The following is a 12525-nucleotide window of genomic DNA, read 5'->3' as shown; positions in this document are numbered from 1 at the left end:
AGGACCTGAGAAGATAGTTTAAATCCGTCCCCTAAATGTAAAATTCTGAGTCAATCCCCCCTTCTCCGAAAAAGGCGTACAAACATCAAATCGACCTGCCAGCCATAAGACGAAACAGGGTGTACTCATCGAACTACATATAAAATTCGTCAACTTTATATGAGACCTGCTGACTCTGCTATCTCTGTAAGGAGAAATACTCACGTGCAGGAATAAAAAATAAAAAAGACATAATTTTCCTTTAAGTATCCAATGACCTACTGACTCAGATTACTTGGGAGAACCACTCGCGTCGGTTGCTGGTTGTTGTAACTATGTAATTTTTATCTGATCGTCCAATGCCTGAGTCCTATGAATACTCATAATATGTAAAGCTAGATGAATGATTAGATCAGGGTATTTTTGAAAATGAACCAAGATTACATTTAGACGTGTATTAGGATTCTCTAGTCCTAGTACGAGACAAACGAGAGTCGAGTTTAAAAAAGAAAAAAAATATAATCATTACTAATTGCTAATCAAAGTGCTGTCTATTCAATGTTCCTACAGTATAAATAATGCTTCTTCTATATAGGCTGGGTTTTTAATCAAAGCAAGTAGTACCATAGAAAATTCCCAAAGCTGTCGAATTACTCAGATAATGCTTCCTTTTAGCTAATTTTTAACGTTTTCCAAACTGGTGTGCTAGAATATTTTTAGGGACTGCCTACACTTAAAAAGAAAATTTTACTATCTATAATTGGAAAAACGAAATCAACACTTTCTAATGAAGTAAGTTTCATTAAATCGGAGTGTCTCTATACCCGACACAAAACGTTACAAGTTACCGGGAAAGTAGAGGTTAGCTTTTAGTTGTTGGTTATTTATTCGGATCTTCTATCCAAGCTCTACAAGTTATGACAAGATTGTCCAATAAATTCTAAACGGTTTGGCCGCACAGACTAAAAAGTTTATAATGGACGATATAGGGCGATCCTATAAGGTTCCACAACGCCATGGGTCTTTTTTTATAAAGGGTATTGCAATTGGAATTGAAATTGAAGTGACAGAAGTCATGTGTATTTTGAAAACAAGGTTTGCTTGATTGGGCGAATTCCATCAAACCGATCTTTATTCCTGTTTTTCGTTATCTGATTAATAGTCTGACGTTTCTAGCGCTGACGATTTTCACTAGTTTCAGTATATGCTTTAAAATATGAGACAGTGGTCTAAAAATTGTGCCGGAGAGAGCTGTTGCATGGGATACCTCTTTTAGATTCTCTATTTTCTATTCCAGCTCACTGGAAGAAATAAGGGTATGATGAAAGAGGGGGCTATTAAAAAAAAAAAAAACATTGGAGGCTATCAAACAGTTCGCTAACAAACTGTAGTAAGGAGCGACCCGGCTCAATAGCAACCGAAACTCTAAAAAATGGAATTTTGATACCAATAGTTACAAAAAAAGAATCGCATTTTAATGCTGATTTTAAATATATTAGTTTCATCAAGATCAGTTATACCCATCGAAAGTTGCGAGCCTGAGAAAATTTGCCTCATTTCAGAAAATAGGGGGGAAACACCCCCTAAAAGTCATACACTCTTAACGAAAATCACGCCATCAGATTCAGCATATCAGAGAACCTTATTGTAGAAGTTTCAAGCTCCTATCTACAAAAATGTGGAATTTCGCATTTTTTTGCCAGAAGACAGATCACGGATGCGTGTTTATTTGTTTTTTTGTTTGTTTTTTTTTTTTCCAGGGCTGATCGTATCAACTGAGTGGTCCTAGAATGTCGCGAGAGGGCTCGTTGTAACGAAAATAAAAAGTTCTAGTGTCCTTTTTTAAGTGACCAAAAAAATTGGAGGGCACCTAGGCCCCCTCCCACGCTCATTTTTTCCCAAAAGTCACCGGATTAAAATTTTGAGATAGCCATTTTATTCACCATAGTCGAAAAACCTAATAACTATGTCTTTAGGGACGACTTACTCCCCCGCAGTCCCCGTGGGAGGGGCTGAAAGTTACAAACTTTGACCTGTGTTTACGTATAGTAATGGTTACTGGGAAGTGTACAGACGCTTTCAGGGGGATTTTTTTTAGGGGGTGATTTGAGGGGAGGGGGTATGTGAGAGGATATTTCCATGGAGAAACTTGTCATGGGGGAAGAAAATTTCAATGAAGGGGGTGCAGGGTTTTTAGCATTATTTGAAAAAAACAATGAAAAAATAAATATGGAAAGTTTTTTCTACTGAAAGTAAGGAGCAGCATCAAAACTTAAAACGAACAAAAATTATTACGCTTATGAGGGGTTTACCTCCTCGTTATACCTCACTCTTTACGATAAAGTATTTTTAGTAATTTCAACTATTTATTCTACGACCTTTGTGATTCAGAGGTCATTTTTAAAAAAAAAATGGGACAAAATTTAAGCCTTAGGGTAAGGAGCGAGGTATCGACGAGAGTTGAACCCCCTCATACACGCAATAAAAACATGCGAATATAGAAGTTTGCTACGTAAATTAAATCGTAGTTTACGTATATTTTTTACCAGTGAAAACGTTTGTAGAAAATTAAAAGTTCTAGTTGCTTTTTTAAGTAATCAAAAAATTGGAGGGCAACTAAGCCTCCTCCCTCGCTCCTTTTTCTCAAAATCTTCCGATTAATTGCAATTAATTAATATGCAAATTTCGTTTTAATTATTTATGTAAGGAAAGCCAAGATCAAAACATGCATTAATTCAAAAACGTCCAGAAATTAAAAAAAAAACAAGTTTTTTTTCAAATGAAAGTAAGGAGCAACACTGAAACTTAAAACGAACAGAAATTACTCCGTATATGAAAGGGGCTTTTCCTCCTCAACGCCTCACTCTTTACGCTAAAATTTCTTACTGTTTTAAAAATAGAGTTAAGAGAAAGAGTCAAACTTTAGCGTAAAGAGCGGGGCGTTGAGGAGGAACTTTGATTTCATTTAAAAAAACTTGTTTTTTTTATTTAATTAACTAGAAGGAGTTAACTAGATAGCAATTAACTAGATAGATAAAGTCTTACAACTTTAGCAAGACTCCTATTCAAATTATTTGATATTGACATTGCCGTTTTCCTACTTCTTTCTGCAGACGAGTTTGAAACGTTTTTGCTATTTTCTTGGACATTATCCTAATAAATTTATGCTTCAATAAAATACAGTGGTTAAGTAACATTTTGTTTGAATCTTGCATTAACATTGATTCACAATTTAATTGACTTGTCGAATTTCGCTCAGAATTCGTATTGCAATCCAATATTCTACGCGTTTCACGGAAATTTGTACTCCAAATAAACTTTATTCCAATAAACACATGAAAAAACTGTTCTAATTTAAAAAAAAACACGAATAAATCAACATAAAAAAGGTTTTTTTTAAGAACACTGAATAGAACTTAAAATGAGTAGTCAAGTTTAATACGAATAGATGTTACCACAAATGAATAAGTGGAACAAATTGGAATTAACATAATCAGATGAAGAGGTGCCTTCCTCTCATACCTTGTTGGATAGAATTTTTTCTTTTGCGGTTTAAGGAAATATAATATATCCCAAACTGGTTTCGTTCTTTGTTATAAAATTTACAAGTTAAATCCTGCTCAGACTTCCGGGAATTCTTTTTGTCTCGTATACCAGTATACTGAAACGTTTAATTTAGTTTTACTAGTTTAGTTTTATTAGGCTAATGTATAATTAATTTTCATCATTGTTATTTCCTCATTAAATCTCACCCTTTCAATTTTATGGAAAATCAAGCGACATATCGTTCGTTGATCATTTGCTATTTAAAAGATTGCTTCATCAAACTGAAATCAAACAAATGCTATTAAAAATTATCAATAGCTTTTAAAGTTTTGCTTTATTGATTAACACTAATAAAGTACAGTGGTTAAGTACCTTTTTATTTGAATCTTGCATTAAAACTGATTCAAAATTCTATTGATATTTTGAACGGGTCTTTACTCCAAATAAGCCTTACTCCAATTAATGCGTAAAAAAAAAACTATTAAAAAATGCTTTTAAAAATTATCAACCAACATTTGAAAGTTTTGTATGGTTTTTCATGGTTCATCTTTAGACAAGTGCCATAAAAAATGTAGTTGTAGTAGCAGTAGACAGGTTTAATAACAAAAGCTTGGCAGCTATCGCTGATTTTCGTTTCTTTACAGCATATTCAAAATCAAACTACACATGTAAATATAAATCGAACTATAAACATATTTAGCGTTTTAATGGAAAATGGAATCAAGATGAAAGAATATCATTTTAAAACACTAAAACTAAATAAAAAATTACAAATGTTTTATTCTAAGAAGCTGTTGGCTTCTTTCCTGTGAGCTTGATTAGTATTTTTAATTTCTTATATGCCATGACGACGTAAAGTATACAGCTCCAAATAATATCGTAGTATTTTTCAGAGGGAAGGGGACCGGTACCACCAAGATAGTTTTTTCGGATTTGAATGGAAAGTTTCTTTCAATCTCCCCTTCTGATTATGTCTTTCAACGTCATATTGACTTCAGGTTGGGGGGAGGAGGGGGTCATCACGTGTCTTCTCTACATTAGTGATAAAGACGACCAGGAGATGATATGGGATCAGATAAAGAATCTGTACATTGAGTCAGCAAGCAAGACACTTGGGCACCGGAAGAAACTGAAGGATCAGTGGCTATCGGACCGCACTTAACAACTCATAGAGGAGAGGAGCCGCAAAAGCTTAGATATTTGCCTGTCATGACGCAAATCAGATCTACAAGATCGAGAACTAAGACAGATTGATAAATCTGTCAAAAAGAGTGCGCGCCGAGACAAACGCCACTTCTACGAAGCAAAGGCCGCGAAAGCTGAAGAAGCTGTTGAGAATGGAGACAGCAGGTCGTTGTACAAGATAACAAATGAGGTCCCAAAGAGAAGAAGGAGGTGTGGGCCGACCACTTCGACAAAATCCTGAACAGACCAACCCCGGACGAGCCAATCTCCATGCCCAAAGATTCTCAGATCTCGCTAGACATCAACACCGAGCCCCGATTGCAGACAACATTCTGAAGGCACTCAAAACGGCAGATCACCAGGAGACGACCGCATCACGGTGGAAATGCTGAAATGCTCTATGGACACCTGTGTCACCTATTGGAAAGACTTCTTTGGAACCATCTGGACAACAACCAAATTACCCTGAGAATGGTACCACAGTACGCTCGTGAAGCTCTTCAAGAAGGGTGATACCACGCTCTGTAACAACCGGCGAGACGTCAGCTTTCTCTCGATTCCTGGCAGACTGTTGTCCCACATTATCGTTTCCCAAATACAACATCACCTAGATGAATACCTGCGTGGTGAACAGCATGGCCTCCGCCCAAACCGCTCTTGCACGGACCTGGTATTCACCCTACAATGCCCACGGAGGAGAGATGCGAACGGTGCAATAAACTCTATATGATCTCTATAGACTCTGAAAAGGCTTTCGACTCATTTCGAATCACCGCCACTCTCTCTATAAGCTCCTTCAACACTATAGTATCCCCGAAATCATAGAAAATCTCATCATGGCGATATATGAAGATACAACCTACTGTGTGAAGACAGCAGAGGAAAATTTACGTAAATTTCCCATCCTCTCCTTTGGTGAAACAAGGGTGCGTGTTATCTCCGCTACTGTTCAAAGTCGTCATCAACTTCATATTAAGGAGCGTCGACTCAACTGGGCTTCGCCTAAATGATCGCCTCCTGAACGACCTAGATTTTTCTGACTATACTGCCATCCTCGAAACCTGCAAGTCACGGTTTCAAGCGCTGCGGACGAGCGTTCAACAAAAAGCAGAAGGTTTTGGACTCATACCAATGCCAGTAAAACCAAAGGCATGGCAACTAGAGATTCACCTATTAACATATAATGTGATGACAACAACGTGGTCTATTTCATATATCTCGGCAGCACTATCGGTAACACGGGATCCACAGCCAGGCTAGCATCACCTTCAACAGGCTTAAAAAAGTTTGGAGGTCGAGTGCTTTCTCTCTCCAGTTTAAGTTCCGCCTGTTCAACTGTAACGTCCTTCCCGTCCTCCTCTATGCATCTGAAACAGGGTATCCTAACCATGAACAAGAGAGAAGAATTCAGTCTTTTGAAAACATGTGCCTACGTAGACTTCTCGGCATCCACTGGACCCAGAAGGTAACGAACGAGCACATTAGAAACATAACAGATCAACCGTTCCTCATTGAGACCATACGAAGGCGCAGATAGAACTGCTTCGGACACTTGCTGCGCATGGATGATTCCAGAATCCCCAAATCTACGTTTTTCTGGTTACCTGAAGGCACCTGCCACAGAGGAAGACCCAAAAATACACCCCTTAATACCTACAACAATGATCTGTGGCACCTTCACGCCTCGATGAAACCGGAGTGGGAAAACATTGGCGCAGCCGCAAGTTTCAGAGACGACTGGAAACTTCTTGGACACCCTGGTTGCCTCTGGAGGCACAGGAGGATCTAAGATAAAGTTAAGGTTTTAAAGAAAATTGCTGTATTTAGAAACCTTTTAGTATTAGCAAAAACAATTTTTAATGTAAAATCATTTTCTTACAAAAAAAACTGCATTTTAATGGTCAAGATTGATGAATGACATCATAGTCTTAGGTATATAATCATAATAAAAGATTACCATTAAAATCCGTTCATCAAAAGGATACACATATTTTTGTGGTAAATTCGAACTATTAAATATCTTGTCATAGTAGAGTGGATGTAAGTGTGCCTCATGATTGTAGGTTTGCGAGTTCAATCCTTTCTGTGTCAAGAGATAAATATAGTTTCTTAAAGTAGTTTTTCGGATTACTAGACTCTGATACTTTTGTCTTTTATATTTTCTTTTCTTTTTTTTTTAACTTGAGACCATTTCTTGTCTAGGTTTTAAGTCACTATGCTCCAAACCGTTCCCTAAAATCTCGGATCGAAAACTTAGAACCTATCAAAGACAAATCTAATTATAAACTTCACGCATTTTTATAGTTTTAAATAAAAAATTTAATTATTGCTCAGATTCAATAAATATTTTGCAGTCTACATAATAACTTTAGCGATTCTGAACTGAGAACTAAAATAAAATAAATTATCTTGTCGAAAGATAAACGTGCTTAGATATTGCATTCATTTATTACATATTATGTGACGTAAGAAGTGAAACTAATTTTAAAATTTTCAGGTATTTTTCTAGTTTTAATAAAAATAATTAACTGACACTAACTAGAAACTGACACAAAGTGGGAAGCAAGGGTGCCAGGACTAGTCTCCGAAGCCGTGCCGAAAGTCGGCGGCCCGCCGCCGAAAATAACTCAACTCGCCGCCACCGAAAACATGTCGGCGCGCCGGCGCGCCACCGTGAGGTTCGGTGGTGGCGGTCCACCGATGAATAAGTATCGCCGATTTTTATTTAGCCCTATATAGCTTATCCAAGTGAGTACACCTGGAACTACGGACGTTCTACTGTCGCTGCCATCTGTGGGCAATTTTCAGCGATTTTACGCTGAATTTAGCGATTAGTCGCTGCTAAACGTTCGATGTTAGCTCCACATCGCGTGAACAAGCTCCTTTTTTATACGTGATAATTACAAGGTAGTCAAAGCTTTCAAAGGAATAATTTAAGCTTTTGCACTCAGCTACAATGGATCTTTTTTTTCTTTTCTTTGTTATTATTACATACATTCAGTATTAAAGGGTATTTGGTATTTGAACACGGATTCCAAACTCTCAATCTTATGAATAGTCCTACACTCCTATTTTCTAGTCTACCGCTTGCTGAGCTAAGCGTAAATCTCACGATCTAGAAACCTCCGCTAGTTTTTGCAAAGTCATGTCGTAAGGCAAATATTGTAGATCTAAGTAGCCTATGTATAAACACTGCCTAAACACTCGGACAAGGTATTGTATAACTAGGTAACGATGAAAGAAAGAAAATTCAGGGCTTATAAATATTGTGAAAAATGCCAAGAATTTCTATAAAGACAGTATTAAAAATTCCAAAGAAAATTAAAAAAGTAACTGAAAAATGCCTTAAAAATTGCGAAAACGCCGAAAAATAGGTGGCGCGCTGCCACCGACATAAATTCTCTCCGCTGCCGCCGAATTTTGATTCAGGCGTGGCTTCGGGGACTAGCCAGGACTAATATACTGATCTGTCACTTCCAATAAAATGGTCACAAAGCTTCTGTAGGTGGCCTTATTTGTTTATTTGCTACTTCTTGCTTATTTGCTACTATAGAGCTATAGAAAAAATGCCGTTTTTCATGAAAAACAATTTTGGTTTCAAAATTATGTTATTTAATTATGAAAGGCTTTTAAATACAATTGATCAATTGATCATGAAGAATCGGTAGGAATCAGCAACGTCGTTACAATTCTTTTTTGTATTTTGACTGTAACGAAGTATAAAAAAAACTAACACTTGAAGATAAGTTCAGTTCCCTCACTGGCGAATCAGAGGTTGTAACACAAGCGCTAGACATAAGGCTATCAATCAGTAAAAATTTAAACAGGCTTATTAGTCAGACAGAAAAATTCATTTCTCAGATAGTGTCAAGAATGGTAGGAGTAAAATTGACTTGTCGAATTTCGCTCACAATTCGTATTGCAATCCAATATTCTACGCGTTTCACGTAAATTTGTACTCCAAATAAACTTTATTCCAATAAACACATGAAAAAAACTGTCCTAATTTAAAAAAATACGAATAAATCAATATAAAAAAGATTTTTTTTAAGAACACTGAATAGAACTTAAAATCAGAAATAGAACTTAAAAAAAAATCAGAAAAGCTGAAGCTTATAAACTAGGACTATTTCCGCCAAAAATCATTTGTTCCGCCAAAAAGCTCTCTAGTCCATTTTTAGGCCATTTTTAGTCCATTTTTAGGATTTATGGGCTACTATAGTTATTACTATGGGGCGTGATCGTCTCTTTTATTATGTTACAAGCTATCGCTGCAACCCAGATAATTTTTTTTTAATCACAAAAGTTTCATAACCCCATCAATTTACTTTAAAATGAGCCAGTAAACAACCCTAAACGATGTTCAAGCGCCCCGCTATCTGAGGAGAAGTAAGCAGAAAAAAAGATACTGTTTATGCAGAATATCGCGGTTGTACCCAGTTTTTTTTTATTTTCAAGCCAGTATATATCCCTTTTTGTGTAAGCCAAGGAAAGTAAGTTTCCTATATAGGGGTCTTAGACAAGGTGAGGCTAATAGTTTATTTTTTTATCTGAATTTTTTTTTCCATTTCTTACTATGGGGTATGATCGTTTCTTACAAGGCTCTAACCTACCACTGCAACCTGGATTGAGCTTGAGTTCACTCTTTACTATAGTATTATTGACCTTGTTTATTTTTTACTAGGTTGCATTTATCACTAAGTTTACTGTGGTCAAGAGATTTTTTCTTTATTAAAATACTAAATAACACTTTTCAAAAGGTTTTATTGTATCATCTCCCTCGTAAGATTGTTTTATCATTGCTTGTTTATTAATTAATTTCGACAACTTTATTAATTTTGACTTTATGCATATCTCCAATACTAAGCAACTCTTTTCAAAAGCCTTGATTCTATCATTTCCCTGATAGGGTTGTTGTATCATCGCTTAAAATACATAACGACTTAATCAATTTCGACTCTATGCATACACCAATACTAAACAATACTCTACAAAAGCCTTTACTGTATTATTTCCTTCATAGGGCTACCATATCATCGCTTAAAATATATGTGACTTCATTAGTTTTGACTTAATGCTTCTCGCCAAGACTAAATATTTCTTTGAAAAGGTTTTATTGTATCATTTCCCTCATAGGGCAGTCGTATCATCGCTTAATTTATATACAACTTTATTAATTTCGACTTAATGCATTCCACTAATACTGAACAATACTCTTCAAAAGGCTTTATTGCATCATTTCCTTCATAAGGCTGTCGTTTTATCGCGTAAAATATATATGACCTTATTAATTTTGACTTTATGCATACGCAAATTCTAAGCAATACTTTTCAAAAGGCTTTATTGTATCATTTCCCTCTTGGGGCTGTCGTATCATTGCGTAAAATATATACAACTTTATTAATTTCCACTTTATGCATTCCCAAAATTACAAAAAAATAAAAAAAAAGAAAAAACAAAAAAAAAATAAAAAACAAAGAAAACTAAAAAAGGAAAAATAAACAAAAAACAATCATCTATTAAAAGAAGGAAAAAAGGAAAAAAAGAAAAAAAAACTAAAGGAAAACTAAATAAAAAAAAAATTGAAAAAAAACTAAAAAGAAAAAAAGAAGTGAAAAAAAAGAAAAAAAAAGAAAAAAAGAAAAACTAAAAAAGAAAAAATTTAAAAAAGAAGAAACTAAAAAAGAAAAAACTAAAAAAAGGAAAAACTAAAAAATTAAAAAATAATAAAAAAGGAAAAACTAAAAAGGAAAAACCTAAAAAAATAAAAAGTAAAAAAAAAAGAAGACAAAAACTAAAGAAAAATATTTTATTTAAAAAAAATATTGCTATAAATTGGACTTGATTCAATAGGAGTTTGAGTCAGCGAGCGAGTGAGTGAGTATGAGTGAGCGAGTGAGAGAGTGAGTGTGGGTGTGATTGACGGAGTGATTGTCAGTGAGTAAGAGAGTGAGTGTGAGTTGGTGATTGAGTGTGGGTGAGTGAGTGTGCATCAGCACTTGTGACAGTGTTAAAGTTTATATGACCATCTCTTGTATAAAAGTCATTGTGTGTCCTTAAGAAAAAACTTAGAACCCTTACCCCAGGGTTCTTGGGGCTAGTTAAACCCCAAAGGTATATTTATATGACCTTCAGACTATTTTGAACAAAAGGGCTATCTCAAATTTTCAATAGGATACAACTGGGGTAGAGAGGGTGTGGAGGGCTGGTCGCCCTCCAATTACTTTTTCTATTGAAAAGGTATCTTGAACTTTAAAATTTCCAATCAAATGGGATTCCTCAAAGTCTATGCGACCACCTTTACCGTAAAAACCTTATATGACCCCGGGGAATAACTAACAAGCCTTGTTACTGGGTTCTCGGGGGTCGTGTCGACTCCAGAGTTATTTTTTTTTTTTTTGTCTGGTTTTCAGACTCTTTTGAATAGAGTGGCCATCTCAAAACTTCAATTGGATACATTGCAGGAAGAAAGGGCGTAGGGAGGGGATGATAGATGCCCTCCAATCACCTTTGACTTTTGAGAAGGTGACTAGAACACTGGTACAATTAGATATAAACTAAATACTTGTTACGTTTATACACAGAACTCATGACTGGCACATTTTATGTGCCAGGGTAAAATTTTATATAAAACTAAACACTTGTTACGTTTATATACAGTACTCATCACTGGCACATTTAGATATTGAACCGATTACTCGTACATTTACACATGTTGAAAAATATCGATCTTAACACTGGCACATTTACATATTGAACTGAATACTGTTACATTTGCACATGATAAAAAATATCAAACTTGTCACTGGCACAATTATATATAAAACTAAAAACTGGTTACATTTATATACAGAATTATCACTGGCACATTTACTTAAAAAACTAAACGCTGGTGTTGGGAATTGAACACTACTGTTTATTTTGTCTAAGTTTTCCAGTTTTTTCAACCAGCTTTTGGTTTCTTCATCGGTTCTTTTTAGCTTGATTTCAGGATTCTTTCGGGTCATTTTTTGCTCTTTTTTGTTAGTATCATTGAAGGACCCCACTTTACATTTATCGGTTTCACTTCCATTTAATTCTTTCTTGACACGCGACGATTCTGCTCCAACTTCAAGACACTGTTTCTTTTATTGGATCACTTGTGAGACTGCTTGAACTTAGTTCCGTGATTCTTTTTCCTAGGGAAACCTCTTTGTCATCACTTGCTGGGACAGATTCTACCTTTTCCTCGTTTATAATTTCAATTATTTTGGAAAATAATCCTCTGATACTTCGGCTGCACTTTTCAACAACAATACCGAAATTATCCAGAACTTGCATATTCATCTTTTTTCTAAGTAATGTATTACTCCAACAACGCCAAAAGTGTAAAATAATGGACTTCTCAATTTACTTATAACACCCATTCTATTGTAATGATGTGATCTAACGACTTGTTACTTCCGTTCAAAACAGCTTAAAATTGAAAGACAGGACACAATTTTGTTTCGTGTTTCCTCAAAAACGATTCACAAAAAATGAAGTCCATTAACAACGATTTTTTTTTATGGTATTGGTTGTATACTAAATTTTAGCTTAAAATAGAAAAACTTGAATAAAAAAAACTTGCTACAATAGTGCTGTCAATATAATTAAAATTGCATCTGAGCTGCAGCGGTACCTAGCAACATAACATTAGACGATCACGCCCCATAGTAGAAAATGAAATTGTCCATAACTCCTGAAACTAGAACCATAAAAAAAAGAAGCAGTACACTTTTAGAACCACCATGTTTGAGACCCCTATATAGGAAACTTACCATCTCTTGACTTGAA

This window comes from Artemia franciscana, chromosome 6 (genome assembly GCF_032884065.1).
Source record: "Artemia franciscana chromosome 6, ASM3288406v1, whole genome shotgun sequence".
Taxonomy (NCBI): Eukaryota; Metazoa; Arthropoda; class Branchiopoda; order Anostraca; family Artemiidae; genus Artemia; species Artemia franciscana.
Note: the sequence above shows the minus strand (reverse complement) of the source record.